A 13,599-nucleotide genomic window follows, 5' to 3' on the forward strand; every position below is an offset into this window, starting at 1 on the left:
TAAAACACATGAATAGGGGGGAACAAACAAGCAGATAAGAGGTTTATTAATTATTTAATGCACCAGGGTGGGGTGGGGGTTCCACCAGGAGAAACCGAGTCTGCGCCTGAAATGACTGGGGTGTGTGGTCACAATAAAAAAATGCTGCTGAGTGTTTACAAGGAATAAGGGAGAAACAAGACGTTGTAAAGTTACTCTCTAGCTGGCCTATTTCAACATCTTACAGAGTAGCAGAGACCAGCCATCATTCATCCATCTTCCCCTCGGACCGAATCCATACCTGTTCATCTTACGTCAAAGGTGGAGAAACTTTCTCAGTGCCAAGAGGTGCATTTCCTTCTGGGCAACCATCCAAGGACCACATGTCGGGGGAGGATAGACATGCACAGTCTCTTTTATCTTTCATCCAGGGATGCAAGGGAACTCAGGTGAGAAGCAGGGCGAGTTGTGTGCCCAGTGAGAATTATGTGGAGAAGCCTGGAGGGACACATTCAGCCTGTGAGGCTGACGGTTCCTACTCCAGAACTGCATTGCTATCTGAAGTCTTGGAGGCGGTGACTTAGCTGGGAGCAAAGAGAACGCAAGGAACGTACAGGAGAAAATCCAGTGCAACTGCAGCTTTGCAACGCTTACCCGCCCCTCACAAAGTTATTCATTTCTAACTCCCCTAATTTTTTGAGCAGCAAACACCAGGGTTAAGATGTATTGTAAAAGTTGAGCTTCAGGCAGCTGTCAGGGAAGAGCAATAGCTGTTAAGCCATCAGGTCAGAGCCAGGCAGCAAGCTGAAATGTCGGAATAAACCAGCAGGCTTGGATGACTGGCATTACCCAGGCAAATTCTGATTTTGAACAGCCTGTCCTGTTGAGGCATGTCTGGATGAATGGAGTCATTCTAATATTTGCAACTCCTTCGCTGTGCAGGGAAGGAGGTTCTTTGCAGCTATGCAGAGAGCCATGGGCCTACGATAGTAGCATCAGAGGCTCAATACAGGTACATTTGAGCTAGATGAAGTGAGGGTCAAATGAGAAAACATCACAACTACAGTTGAAAAATCAATGGTTTAATAACATCTGAGAACTCCTGACAATGCAATGCAGGGATTCCCCCAACAGGCCTTAAGAGGAAGGCATGCAATTTTCCAGGCAGTTTCATCCTCCTTGTGATCATACACACTCACATGTCACTTGGGAAACTCTAGCCCAGTATATTTTAATATAAATAATATTTCTGTTACGTAAACAAACCTATATATCATCCTTGGTCCTGCTTCTTACCCCAATTTGCTTAATGTGCTATTATTTGTTTAGAGTAGCTGTAGAGTTGCTTAATAAGTCTTCAGTGACTTCCATTTTCATTAGTACTGTTGTTGTTCTTATTTGCATTGTTCTGTGCATTTATTCCAAACACTGCATAAATGACTCTCCCCCCGCAAGAGAATATTTCTGAATTTTTTACCCTGCTAAAGTGAGACAAGGGGCAGAAAGTAAGGCTATGAACATTGTATCTTAATAATGCCACATAGTTCAGGACTTTCCTGAGCCTTCAGTGACAGAAGGAAGTTCTGGGTTTGTCCACATTTGAGCATTATTTAGCTGTTAAACCACTCCCCACCACATACGGATTAAACCAAAGTAGTCCACACCCATACATATTGAATTTGTATGAGGAGCACCTTTGGTTTTTCCCGTTTTATATTTGTCCCTTTTGTATTTATCCCCACCTTCAATTTTTTTTTAATTCTGTTATACAGGTTAACGACCAACTAGACAAATTAACTACCAACAGGGCACACATGCAGATAGCTGTGTGTGTGCCTTGTTGTTGTTTTGTGCAAATCTCAGGGATCAAAAGAATATATATACTCCTTTACAAGCACAAACTGTTTGTGTGTGTGCATGCGTCCAAAAAATAAATAAATAAATAAGGTAAAGGTAAAGGTACCCCTGCCCGTACGGGCCAGTCTTGACAGACTCTGGGGTTGTGCGCCCATCTCACTTAAGAGGCCAGGGGCCAGCGCTGTCCGGAGACACTTCCGGGTCACGTGGCCAGCGTGACAAAGCTGCATCTGGCGAGCCAGCGCAGCACACGGAAACGCCGTTTACCTTCCCGCTGGTAAGCGGTCCCTATTTATCTACTTGCACCCGGAGGTGCTTTCGAACTGCTAGGTTGGCAGGCGCTGGGACCGAGCAGCGGGAGCGCACCCCGCCGCAGGGATTCGAACCGCCGACCTTTCGATCGGCAAGCCCTAGGCACTGAGGCTTTAACCCACAGCACCACCTGCGCCCCAAAATAAATAAATAAATACGTATTAAAACCAGTGTTTTAAAAAAATCTTTTAAAAGATCTATTTTTTAGAAGACTGGATTAAAACATCCTACACACAGAAAAGGCCACAATTAATTAAAAGCCAAAGGCTTGATGAAAAAGAAATGTTTTTGCCTGGCCCTTAAAGACATGTAATGATGGCACCAGGCCATTCTCCTTGAGGAGAGCATGCTACAAGCAGACCTCCCATCATGGAAGGGGAATAGGATAAAGGGTCTCAGATGACGACTGCAGTGTCTCGGTTAGTTCATAGGGGGAGAAACAGTCCTTGATGAATTGGGGTCCTGAGCCAAATAATACTGTATTGGTTAAAAATATCACTTTGAATTGGGCCCAGCAAATGACTGGTAGCCAGTGCAATCGGTCCAGGATTGGCGTTATGTGCTCAGACCATCTTGCCCTAGCGACTTGCCCCAACCTGGCTGCCAAATTCTCTACCAGCTGCAGTTTCTGAACAGTCTTCAAAGGCAAGCCCAAGTGTAATGCAGCTATGAAAGGAAGACTGCTGCTTCATGGGAGTTACCCATTTTTAACAGTACTGGCCTCTTTGGCCACCTGAAACAAATGAACAACTTAAAATATGCATCTCTTTCAAAGAAAGAAGTGAGCTGATGTAACAGCGCAAAGGGCAATAAATGAGGTGCAGTTTGTAACATTCCTGAGATTGCTCTTTCAATACCCACCCACTAGGTGTGTGATCATTTGGCACATGATGGGAATTCGCATTAGAAGATTGATGTGGCATTTTATTTCCACCGCTCGCAGAACTCATCTTCCACCTCCTGGGATGCCTTAGGCACACATTTCCCCATGCTCCAGGGGGTGCTCCTTCAGTTCCCGCCCACTTGACAAATGGCCATTTCCAACAAATATTTCTTGGGACTAAGAGCAGGCGAGCAGAGGATTGTGAAAGGAACATCCTTCCGGCCATTTGTTTGAATATCAGCTGGTGATCAGGAGCAACTTAGCAATATCTCCTTAAATTCTGCATGGAGAGCCCAGCTTGACAGGCAGCAATATTACCAAGAAGGAAAAGAAAGGAGTCATAGTGGATGGATGCCAGGTCCCAGGCCTTACGAGCAGCCAGGGAGCAATCACCTCAGATACACAAGAATCTACTTTATACCAGGTCAGACCTTTGATCCATCATGAACTGGCATCAAGTCTCCAGGGTTTCAGGCAGGGAAGTTCCCTAGTCCTACCTGGAGATAAGGGACGCGGGTGGCGCTGTGGGTTAAACCACAGAGCCAAGGGCTTGCCAATCAGAAGGTCGGTGGTTCGAATCCCCGTGAGAGGGTGAGCTCCCATTGTTCGGTCCCTGCTCATGCCAACCTAGCAGTTTGAAAGCATGAAGTGCAAGTAGATAAATAGGTACCTTCCCAGCGGGAAGGTAAACGGCGTTTCCGTGTGCTGCTCTGGTTCGCCAGAAGCGGCTTAGTCATGCTGGCCACATGACCCGGAAGCTGTACGCCGGCTCCCTTGGCCAGTAAAGCGAGATGAGCGCCGCAACCCCAGAGTCGTCCGTGACTGGACCTAATGGTCAGGGGTCCCTTTACCTTTACCTGGAGACAGGGAGGCATTTGTTATGCAAAACATGCACTCTGCGACTGAGCTATGATCCTCACTCTATGATAGTACTTCATAACAAAAGGCAGAACACACACACTTTGTACAATGATAGTATTTCATTAATGAAATATACCCATTCATCATTGACAAGCTGGAACAATATACTGCATTGTAACTACATGTATATAAAGCAAAGAATATCTTCAGAGAGATACACAGCATTGATCAAAGCAGTGGTTATCAATAAAGATTTCTGCTGTGCAAGTAATGATTACAAAATAATAGGGAATATTGTCTTGGGTCTAATCATGCTAGTCGGTTTTTCACTTTTGGTTAGTGAGAAAGTGGAACCCAGATTTAAGAGGTTACTAAGAAGAATTGTTTGCCTCTTCTCCCCGCCTCTGCTCCCATTTTGCTTGTTACTATTTCCAGTTCTTAACAGGTGTGTCACAATCCTGCCCCTCTGTTTGCAAAGAGTAGGGGGACGTGGAGCTTCTCGTGGCGATGGTGCATGAGACACCAAACCAGGTATGATAACTTAAGGCTATCATGCATTTCCCATCTGCATAATACACTGAAAGCAGTATCATACCACTTTGAACAATCACAGCTCTCCCCACACCACACCAAGAATCTTGGGAAATGTTAAGGGTGCTGAGAGTTGTCCGATTTCTCCTAGCAGAGCTACAATTCCCAGAGTTCCCTAGGAAGAGCCGTTGTTAATGCATTTGAGAAAATGTCACTCTGTGAGGGGAGCAGGGGTACCCTTAGCACACTTAACAAACTACAGTTCCCAGGATTCTTTGGGGAGAGACATGGGTGCTTACAGTAGTATTACATTGCTTTATAAGTTTAAATCAAAAGTGCAGATGGGGCCCTGTTTGCAGAAGAAACTAGCTCTGGGTGATGCTGAGGGACTGGTGTTCATATCGCCAAGATGCTCCTCAGCTCACCTCACCTCACCCCCCCATTTCAGGAACAGTTTTCTCCTTTGAAACCTGTGTACAGTATAAAGTGATATATGTAATGGAGAAATATGCAATCTGCAAATGCCAGCCCAAGATACTCTACTGCCTGAAGTGGGACATTAGCAAATGGTGCCTCTACCACTCAGTTAAAAATGCATCCTAGCCAAGGCCTTTAAAGTTATTTGGCACCTGAGGCGGAAAATCCCACAGGTGCCTTTCCTCCTCTCTGGTAGTAAAAATATAATAATAATAATAATAATAATAATAATAATAATAATAATAATATCAAATGACCAACAATTCACTTACAGATAGGTAGCCGGGTTGGTCTGCCATAGTCAAAACAAAATAAAAAAATTCCTTCCAGTAGCACCTTAAAGACCAACTAAGTGTGCTACTGGAAGGAGTTTTTTTATTTTGTTTCAACAATTCACTGTCCTTTCACGATACCCATAATCAGCTGGTAAGGCAGGCCCTGCGAGAGGACTTTAATTCCAACCCCTCAAATGATATCCCACCTAATGGACTGGGGAGAGAAGCAAGACCAGTGACAGCCCAGCTAAGAGCTCAATTCAGAGATTTGTTTTGTGCCTTTCACTCAAATGGTGCAAGTTGGAAAAAGCCAGGCTTATACGGCTGTTGATTCTCATGTTCTATGACGCCTCGTTCCTATCATGGTGTGCATGTTTTGAAAGCAAGCCCATTTCAAGGGCAAATAATGCCCGTTTTTCTTGCTTTATCAATAGGGTGAGGAAGGGGGAAAAAATAACAACTAAGAAATATGATGGTTATGCTTTGTCAGTTTTCCACAACTCGTGAGGGTCGAGGGCCCCCCAAGGCAAGGCGAAGAGGGGCCTCTGCTTCCCCGGCAGCCAGCCCGGCCCCTCCGCGTTCACTGAGGCGGCGGCGGCGGCGGCGAGGCCTGAAGCGCCGCGAGAGGGACTGTCGATTTCCGCCCCGTCACGTCACGCTTCGCCCGCGTCTGCCTCCCTGACTCGGAGCGCCTGGCTGCCCGGAGGGGAGGCCCGACGCCGGTCCCTAAAGCTCCGAGGCGGCTGCGCCTCCGAGGGACGCGTGGCGACCCCCGGGCATGGGCCGCGCAGGCGCCGGGAAGCGGCCCGCGTCTCCCGTTGCCGCCGCCACCCGGCGTCTCCTCGCGCGCTGCCTGCCGGCGGGGGCTGCGGCGGCTCTGTGAGGAGGAGGAGGAGGAGGAGGAGGAGGAGAGGCGGCGCCGCGGCGGCTTTGGCCCGGCCCTTCGGGGTGGGCCCGGGCCAGCCCGTCCCCAGCGGCCGCCCCCGCCGCGCCGGCAGAGCTGGCAAGTTCCTGCCTTTCGCGCCCAGCCCAGACGCGCGGACGCGGCTCGCTCTCTCCGCGGCAGGTGAGGGGAGAAGCGGAGGCGGCGAGGGCGAGGGGACCTTGGCGAGGCTGAGGGGAGGACGCCGGCCTCTCTCCCGGGGGCGGCGGCGGCGGGGACGCACGTAGGGAACGCGGGCTGGGCGGTGGGGCGGCGGCGTCCCCTCTCCGCCCGCGCGCAGCGGGTGCTATGGAAATGAGCGCAGGTCGGCTGCGCGAGAAGAGCCGCGGCGTTGCCAGGCGCCCTGTTTACCCTCCAGACCCGGGTTTACGCGTTTGGCGTGCTCTTCCCGGGGACCCGGCGCTCGCGCACTCACACGAGCAGTTCTCGCCTGAGGTGCTGCCGGGTTTAACCCCTGGCTGCCCGGCTCCCCCCGCGCCGAGGAGGCACCGTGGCTGGTGGAGCGTCGGGAGAGGCGTTATTTGCAAGGGACGCGCGTGTGAAGGAGCAGAACGCCTCTCCCTCCCTTTGCTCAGCAGGGAGGAGGGAGGAGTAGTTTTGACTTGGATAAGATTAAAAGCCAGGATGGGAGCCAGATCCCTTTCCCTTAGGGGATGCCAACTTGGTCTACTACTCCTTCAATCCCCTCCCCCCTAAGAATAGTAATAATCATAATCATAATGACACCAACGCCAAGGTCTCCTGCAGCTGACTCAGGCCCTTTTCAAATCTTTCCCCTCCCCTCCTCTTCCCGAGTAATGAGTAGCATATGTAACTTGGGATCCGCTTGAATGAGGCACAAATGCGTTGGTTTTCAACAGTTTTTTTAAAAGATCTGACGCATCTGCGTCTGCCCTTGCGGAAAGAAGAATAAAGTTACGTGCCTGTCTGTCCAGGGTACAACAGTGTCAGGCTACTGAGAACGTGTGGAAAGAAAGCCATGCACTCCCTATTACTTTTGGTTCAGTGCAGATTCACAGTTTTGTTAACTCAGCATTTGGCAACCCCTGGTGCTTTTGGTGGCAGCAGCAGCAGCAGCGAGCAGCTCATGTTTGCGTTTGGCTGAGTTGTTTCAAGCAAGGAAGAGAGCCTGACTGCGAGGTGCTTTGTATGGTGGTGTTTTCTAAATGTTTTGTTTCCTGGTTCTGTAGTTGCAGCTGTTAGTGAGATTGGTGCAAGAAGTAACATTCGTAGGGACATTGCATTTACAGGAGTGATCTGGTGCCAGAAACAGAGTTCAGAGACAGTAAAATATGTTGTTCTCTTGGCTGTTAAGGATCTGTGACCAGGATTACTCTGTAAGAGGGAAAGATGAAAGAAAATGCAACACTAGATACAGAGGAATTTTACATAAAAACAAGGCTTCAGACACTGAGGCTGCATTGGGATGGTATCTTTTTTCTGCAGGCTTGCAATTCATAAAATCCCATTTTATGCAGTATGATATTGTTTGAATGCAAGAAAACATTACATTTGTGAAAATGCTGCAATCCTATGCCTACTCAGAAGGAAGTCCCATGTGCTCACTGCTACTTAAAGCGCAATCTTGTGTGTTTTTACTCAGAAGTAAGTTCACTAGTGGTGCTTGCTCCCTAAGCAACTATGTTTAGGATTTCAGTCTTCCTCCCAGTGAAGCTTGCATGGAATTTCAGACTACATCCCACTGAAATAACTTGAGATTTACTTCTGAATATACGTGCTTAGATTTGTGCTGTGAGTGCAGTCTCCTTCTCCTCCACTGGACTCAGTGAAGAGAGCCACCTTGGTTTTAGTGGAACAGCTCCCACTCCTGACACAATTGTGCACCAAAGGCTACATACCAGTGGTGTGAAACAGTGGGTGCCATCTTACATTCTCATGCGAATTATAAGATAGATGGGAAGGTGGCACACTCCATTCAAACCATGCATGGTAGAAGGGGGTCATATACATTTGTTAATTTGCGCACCCATATCCAGTCTCCCAGTCCACCATTGGTGATGGTGGACTCTGCTTCCTGCATGTATCTCTCTTGGTGGGTTGGAACAAAAAGGTGTAGCCTTACCCGTACTGAACTCATATTAAAACTTCCCATTTAGTGAGGGGAGATTGTTGCCTAGGGAGAGTTTGCAAATTAAAATGATCATAACATGCTTTAAAAATGGCATTAAAGCTTCTGCACAATTGTCAACATGTGGGAAAAGCTGGCAGCATAGCTGACATTTGTTTGTTTTGTACCTGGCTAACGCTGTCTTGTTGCTTTTAAGTTGCTGCCTTAACATTATTTATTTGATTCAGTTGTCTCAATGTATTTCGTTTGTCTTAACAGGCAGCTTGAGAACATTTTAAATATATGAAAACTTTTGAACTTTATATTAAAAAACCTGAACTGAACTGTGATTCCCATCAAAAATATTACCATGTGTTTCAAGCTGCTGAGCTGTGGCATTTAGACTTGCAGCTTGCCTTTGTAGTTCTGAACTAATTATAATAATTTTATAAACACTTAAATGCAATGTTATATTAAAGGATAAAATTAGCACTATATGGGTGCCTTGGAGCCACTTTTAGGATGTATGAAACCTACATATGGTAGTGAAATGTTGGGGGGCACCTAACAGTGTTCCATCGACTTGGGTAGACCATACATCCAGTAAATGAACTCTGAATTGCAGTGGTTGCTTAAATCTATAATCCTAAGGCTATATTGGCCCTGCATAGGGAGTTAGTAACTAGGAAGTGGACACAATAGAGCTTGCTTCAAAGTAAACATGGAAAAGGATTCTGTTGCACGTTTGTTCATTTCTTATAGAAATGTGGGGTTGTTGGTTTTTTCCTGACTAGTGAGAATACCGAACAGTCATACCAGAATGACTTGCTTTGGATATTCTTGGGTTAAGTCCCATTGAATTCATTGGGAGAAAACAATACTGTATGTGGATCGTAATTTAACTTTGCTCCAGATAAGTGAATTTTGTATCACTGTAGCATCTGATAATTACCGGTATACTGCCTGGTTGCCTCCTAATTTAATATGTCATAAAAGTAGTGGGGTTGTAGCTGCTGTATGTCATGGGGGAAAGGGCCCAACTCAGATATAATGAATACAGTGTTTAATTAAATATCTTAATAGGGGCATGTAGAAAAATGAGAGAGCGATTCTTCAAGTTGTGGAAGAGCTGATGTGTCATCAACTCTTTTCTTTTGTTCTCCTATTCTCATCCAAGCTGCAACTTGTTGCACACTCATAGTTTTCTCATTTACTGTTTAACTCTGCAAACACACCCTACCCAAAGGAAGATGCAACCATTGCCAGGCAGCATCTATTACTTCTTTACACATGTCTAAACCTGATCCTTAAAGCTGGTATCTCAATAGGCTATCAGTGAATCGCATGGAATGCCAGATGTTCAAAGAAAATGGGCTACTGCCTGTTTACAATGGCTGCACTTGTACATATTGCTGAACCATGGTCTAGCAATACATGCATGAGTGTAAATGAACTGAAGCTAGCTCTTCTACAAAAATAGTCCTGCATTAAGGAGAGAGATCACTTTTTTAATTTTGGGGTGTGGGTTGAGTACAGTCTCTGATGGAAAATGCTTGTCCATTTTTGAAATTTTATCAATGGCAAGGTAAACTTAGATATTGTTGACTGCCCACCCCACCCCAGCTCACATTGGGTTGAGTAAGAAATAAGTTAGGGTACTTAAAAATAAGTGGATCATCTTATTTTTGGAAGAGCCCAAATTTAGACTCCCTTGTGGCCCCCAAACCCCATGTCAAGGTGCAATCATTATAAGCCATGGAATTTCTGTGGCTTATAATGACAAAACCCCTCTAATTAGGACCAACCAAAATGTCACAAAATAGTGGCAGACTTTCTCTTTATCAGGCAACTATTGCGCAAAGCAGATGATGGGGCAATGAAGAAAAAGCAAAAGTAAAATAACAGTAAAATAAAAGCAATTTATAGTTCAGCATGCCTGAAAGGAATCCTCTTGATGTTCTCTTATCAGCCTTGCCTCAGGAAAAAACCCTCTCCAGAGTAGTTAATTCTCATACAAATATACCTGTTTACCACATTCTTTTCATAGAGTTTGCTGTTTCTGTGCATTTTGCCTATTAAATGGTGAGAATGTGCATCGTCTGAGAGGCGGCAGCTGTCTCCTTATCCTCCCATTCTTTTCAGAGTTATTTAAAAAATGGATCTGTTTGGGAGCTCTTTTTTTTTGTAGGGGGGAGGGCAGTTTTCCTTCCTGGTGTTCTGGCCTGGGCATTTGTCAGTACCTGCCAAACGGTGATGCCGTATGGCTGCTCATTATGCCCTGGGAGTTGTCCTTAGAAGAGCTGCATCCACCTTCTCCAACATAGGCATCTACCAGGTAAAATTATAGAAACAAATTACAGCCAGGGATGGAGAAGCTGTGGCCCCCCCCCCAGATGTTATTGGCTGTACACAGAAAACATTTTCGGCTTACCTTGAAACCAGTAAAGGGTAAAACAGTCTTCAGATCTTGTGGTGTGAAGTGCTTACTGTGTCGATGACCACAGTGAGGGACTCCATGTGTATCTGCTTACCAAAGCCGTGTCCAGATTAAATTGAATTAATGAAGATTGACAGATATTGTGTCCTCAGTGGGAATGATAGGGACACCCATAACAGATAGGGACCAGCCTCCTCCTGTCACTCAGGTCTAAAACCTTGTACCTTATTCTTGTACTTGGCACTTCAGGATAGGCTGGAATGCTTTTGTGTCAGATTCTTAAGGCTGTACAGTGGTACCTCGGGTTACATACGCTTCAGGTTAAAGACTCTACTAACCCAGAAATATTACCTCGGGTTAAGAACTTTGCTTCAGGTTGAGAACAGAAATCGTGCAGCAGTGGCACAGCAGTAGCAGCAGCAGCAGGAGGAGGAGGCTCCATTAGCTAAAGTGGTACCTCAGGTTAAGAATAGTTTCAGGTTAAGAACAGACCTTCAGAACTAATTAAGTTCTTAACCCGAGGTACCACTATATCACTAAAGCACACAATGCAAGATTGCTTTTGAAGTTGGTTTCGAGGCTTCAGCTGGTGCAGAGTACAGCAGGAGTCAATCTGCTTGCTGGATTAGGTCATCACTGGCAAAGCACATGACGTGGGTCAAATGTCAACATTGTTGGGCACCTACCTAAGCACCGGGAGCTCTGATGGGCTCGTTGCCAATTCCACTGCCATTGGAACCCCTTCCACCACCAGAGCTGTGGCATGACACTGCTGCCACCACTGCTGTTACATTCTTCAGTCGCTTCCCTTGCCTTTGTGCCCTCTTTCTTTTCTTGATGCTTATCCAGAAGCAGTACTTATTACGGGAGCTTAGCTGATACATGGCTCTGTTATGCAGCAGGTGGCCATCATGGCAGAGGCAATGCCTGATGTTCTTGGGGAATGTAACCTGGTGGTTGTCTCCTGTTGGCTCCAATCACACACTAAGCAATAACTGCCTGCTGCCAGGTGGCATGTCTGTGGAGATAAGGAGGCCAAAGTGAGTGTACAAAGGAGATGTGCCATATGGGAACTCAGGTGTTAGAACCAGATGGAGCCCATTAGTAGCATGAAAAGACTGATTCAAACCTGATAATGACCCTGCATGTTTGTGCTTCGTAATCTGAATGGACTCCCCAATTCTATGTCCTGGCCTTGACCTATAAGTCATAAGTGTTTGGGGAATTCATATTGACTGTAGCAGACAACGTGGCAGGGCTGCCTCCGGCTGAGTTGCTGCTGCATTATGGGAAAGACAGTGGTAAGGCAGCTGTGAGGTTGGCGCAGTGCAAACACACTGGCAGGAGCACAGGAGTTGTAATGCGTTGGGCTAGATGCTGTATGATTTTGTTGTCTTTTTACTTATTATTTTGTTACTTATATATTGCATTCTATAGGTTTCAGATTGTAATGCAATCAAATATAAGAAAGGAAAGCAATAAAATGCAATATTAATATTTAAACTGATGGATTGTTGCCTTCCATCTTCCACCATGTATCCACAGATATGCCATGGACCAAATGAATAAAAATGCAATATTAATACAGTGGTACCTCGGGTTACAAACACTTCAGGTTACAGACGCTTCAGGTTACAGACTCTGCTAACCCAGAAATTGTACCTCGGGTTAAGATTTTTGCTTCAGGATGAGAACAGAAATTGTGTGGCGGCAGTGTGGCGGCAGTGGGAGGCCCCATTAGCTAAAGTGGTGCTTCAGGTTAAGAACAGACCTCTGGAACGAATTAAGTTCTTAACCCGAGGTACCACTATATTTAAACTGGTGGATTGTTGCCTTCAATTTTCCACCATGCATCCACAGATATGCCACAGACCAAATGAATGAAGCTTTCAGGCCACAGTTTGGGAACCTCCAACCTAGAGCAAAACACGGGGGCTGGGAGCATATCCAGTCCATTCTGCAACCATTTCACTTGCTGTTGGTTTGCTTCCAGACTGAATTCAAAGTGCTGGTTTTAACCTTTAAAAGTCTTTTTTGGACTGAGCGGCTTTCATACTCTCCCAGCCACCATAAATTATAAGGATGGATTGGGTTCTGCGCCTCTTTTTATTTATTTTTAAAATATATAAGCTGCTCTTTTTTGTCAAAACACCCTCAAAGCATTGCACTTGAAATTTAGAAACAAAACACACAAGTCATAATCAGAACAAATCATACTTAGCTTTGGGGAAATGCATCATCTGGTAGTACTAAAAACACGTAGAAATAGGATGCTTTTCACAATTTTCCTAAACGTTAAGAGAGAAGGCACTAGATATGCTTCTTGAAGGAGAGAATTTGAGTGTGGATACTTCATCCATGAAGGCCGTCTTCCATGAATTCACCAGCTGAATAGGATGTGGAGCAGTGCTACCCTCTAAGTTCTCAGTAGGTTGGCAGAATCTTGTATGAGGACAGCAAACCCCTTTTGCAAGAAGGTGTATAGCCTATGCTGCGGGTGTAAGTGACAGAAGGCACTCCTGCAAGGTGCAGTATTGGGTCCAGGAGCAACATTGGCCTGTAAGTCTACTTTGATGGGATAGAGCAAAATGCCCCTTGATCATCAGCATCAGACAGACGATGTCTGCATTCAGTCTCAGCCTAATCAGCCTCATCCACTTCATCATCAATTCCAAACACTTGCTTTAGCACCTAGCTGTTTAGTTAATGAAGTATAGAACTGGGTTTCATTAACACGATGATGATACCCAACTGCACAGCTCCAGACTATCTTACCCCATGGCTTTGAGTGTGTGTGTGTGTACTGAGCAGTGTGTAATAGTATCAACTCCTGTGGAGTCCCACTTGACAGAGCCCAGTGAGGAGATGAGCTTGCCTCATCAGTTATGGCTCCTTTGCATGTGTTCAGTTAGGCTTCCCTTTTGTTCCCGTTAGAATAAATCACATTTGTTCTTCAGAGTGCTATTAAATGCCCAA

General features: G+C 45.8%; 1 protein-coding gene across 12 annotated transcripts in view; it reads left to right on the top strand.

Moving 5' to 3' along the window:
* The first annotated feature begins 6,108 nt into the window (after positions 1-6,108).
* Positions 6,109-13,599, top strand: part of MBNL2 (muscleblind like splicing regulator 2) — a 79,286-nt gene continuing 71,795 nt past the window's right edge. For 9 of the 12 annotated variants that reach the window (XM_079972918.1, XM_079972917.1, XM_079972919.1 and 6 more), the window contains exon 1: positions 6,110-6,241. The gene's annotated coding sequence lies outside the window, so the exon portion shown is untranslated. Of the gene's footprint in view, positions 6,242-13,599 lie in introns of all 12 variants that reach the window. The other 3 variants (XM_079972907.1, XM_079972912.1, XM_079972913.1) reach the window with 1 other exon arrangement.

This window comes from Podarcis cretensis (genome assembly GCF_951804945.1).
Source record: "Podarcis cretensis genome assembly, chromosome: 4".
NCBI classification, from domain to species: domain Eukaryota; kingdom Metazoa; phylum Chordata; class Lepidosauria; order Squamata; family Lacertidae; genus Podarcis; species Podarcis cretensis.